A 2,590-nucleotide genomic window follows, 5' to 3' on the forward strand; every position below is an offset into this window, starting at 1 on the left:
TTGTGTCTTCTTCAATTTCTCTCTTCAATGTCCTACAGTTTTATGAGCACAAGTCTTTTGCCTACTTAGTTAAATTTATTCCTAGGTACTTTATTTTCCTTGTTGTCATTGCAATAGTAAATGGGATTGTTTTCTTAGTTCCACTTTCTGATAGTTCATTATTGGTGTATAAAAATGCCATCAATTTCTTTTCTTTTGGTACCAATTTTAAGTAGTTTAATTTAAGACATCACATTTTCCACTTTAAAATACAGTACTTGTAAAGTGCATTATTTCTTTTCCTTGTGCATAGTTCATATTCAAGTATCAAGAATGCTCAGTTTTATTATACAGCAGCTCAACTTTTAAAACTGCCATGGAATTTGCTACAAATGTGGGTCCTTCAATATTTTGTGTGGGGCAGTGCTAAATCTATGCAAGAGGCTGGCTTAATCAACATCTTCTATGGTGGGCCCAAAGGAAGCACCCTCAGGTAGAGGGGCTCCACCACCAGCAAAGCTCCAGGCGTTCCTCCTGGTGTGCCTCCTGCACTCTGGAACAGCTTAGTGATGATTGGGCTGCAGACTTTTTATGGCTCTTTCTGCTGATGTTCAAATTTCCCCTTTTCTGTATTCTGATTCTTACCAAGTCAGTTGATTTTATTGCACTTGTCAAAAATCTTCTGTTTGTCCTCATCATTGATCTTACCTTGAAGTTTTTCATCTTCAACTGTTGCTTTTACATTGAATGCATAAGATTCAATGTGTTCTTGGAAGACAACTTGTCCCACTGCTTCTCATCTTCAGCTTTGTACTTCTCAGCTTCCTGGGCCATGTGTGCAATGTCTTCCTTGCTCGGGCGACCCTTGTCATTAGTGATGGTAATCTTGTTCTCTTTTCCTGTGCTCTTATCCAAAGCAGAGCCATTAAGGATGCCATTGGCATTGATATCAAAAGTGACTTCAACCTGAGGAACATCACGAAGTGCAGGAGGTATGCCTGTGAGTTCAAACTTGCCAAGCAGGTTGTTATCCTTGATCATGGCATGCCTCACCTTCATAAACCTGAATGAGAAGACCAGGCTGGTTGTCAGAGTAGGTGGTGAAGGTCTGTGCCTTCTTGGTAGAAATGGTAGTATTGCACTTGATGAGGACAGTCACAAATCCACTAACAATCTCAATGCCAAGAGAAAGAGAAGTGATATCCAACAGCAGCAAGTCTTGAACATTCTCAGATTTGTCTCTGGAGAGGATGGCTGCCTGGACTGCTGCACCTTAAGCAACAGCCTCATTAGGGTTGATGTTCCCATTCAGTTCTTTTCCATTGAAAAAGCCCTGTAGGAGTTTCTGAATCTTGGAGATATGAGGAGATCCCCCACCAGGACAATATCATGGATCCGAGACTTTTCAAGCTTAGCATCCTGAAGGGCTTTCTCTACAAGGTCCAGGGTACCATGGAAGAGGTCAACATTTAATTCTTCAAATAAAGCACAGATGATAGAGTTATAGAAGCCGATTCCTTCATAGAGTGACTCAATATCAATACTGTCCTGGGTGCTAGAAGAGAGAGTATGCTTAACATGTTCACAAGCAGTACAAAGGTGACAAATAGCCCTATCGTTCTCACTGATGTCCTTCTTGTGGTTGCACTTGAACTCTTCAATGAAATGGTTGACAATTTGGTTGTCAAAGTCTTCTCTACCTAAGTGGTACCAGTTGTAGATTTGACTTCAAAGATTCCATCTCTCATTGAGAGAATTGACACAGTAAAAGTGCAACATCCCAACTTAAAGATCAGCACTTTTCTTTCAGCTCCAGCCTTTTGGTCTAAACCATAAGCAATAACAGTGGCAATTGGCCCACTGATGATTCTAAGTACATTGAGACCAGCAATAGTACCAGCATCTTTGGTAGCCTGCTGCTGAGAATCACTGAAGTAAGCAGGTACTGTGATGACAGCATTGGTAACAGTCTTTCCAAAGTAGGCTTCTTCAATTTTCATCATCTTTGTCAAAACAATAGATGACACCTCCTTTGGATAGAAACTTATTGTCTCTCCCTTGTATTCTACTTGGACCTTGGGCCTGCCAGCATCATTCACCACCATGAAAGACCAATGCTTCACCTTAGACTGGACAACAGCACCATAAATCTATGTCCAATTAAGCCTTTGGCATCTAAAACTATGTTTGTAGGATTTATTGCAACTTGACTATTTGCAGCATTGCCAATCAATTGTTCAATATCGGTAAAGGTGATCTAAATTGGGGTGGTTTGGTTTCCTTGATTGTTGGCAATTATTTCCACTTTTTCACACTGGAAGACACCCACACAAAAGCAGGTGGTGCCAAGATCAGTGCCAACTGCAGGTCCCTTAGGCGTGGTTGCTTGAGTGCACGTGCAGCTCTCAGACACAGACCAGAACAGCTCCCCTGTGTTCAATCCAATTTATGAATATTGACTTGGAATCACACTACTTTACTGAATTCACATATTAGGTCAAGTAGTTTTTTGGTGGAGCCTATAAGAGCCTTACTTCCTTTTTTCCAATTTGGATGCCTTTTATTTCTTCTGTTTCTCTGATACTGTGGCTAGCACTTCCAGTACTATGTT

At 40.9% G+C, this 2,590-nt stretch overlaps 1 pseudogene; it reads right to left on the reverse strand.

The window, feature by feature from the left end:
• Nucleotides 1-428: 428 nt before the first annotated feature.
• On the reverse strand, nt 429-2,108 carry LOC149991131 (heat shock cognate 71 kDa protein pseudogene; annotated as a pseudogene).
• Nucleotides 2,109-2,590: the final 482 nt, after the last annotated feature.

This window comes from Furipterus horrens, unplaced genomic scaffold (genome assembly GCF_987537825.1).
Source record: "Furipterus horrens unplaced genomic scaffold, mFurHor1.1.pri manual_scaffold_17, whole genome shotgun sequence".
Taxonomy (NCBI): Eukaryota; Metazoa; Chordata; class Mammalia; order Chiroptera; family Furipteridae; genus Furipterus; species Furipterus horrens.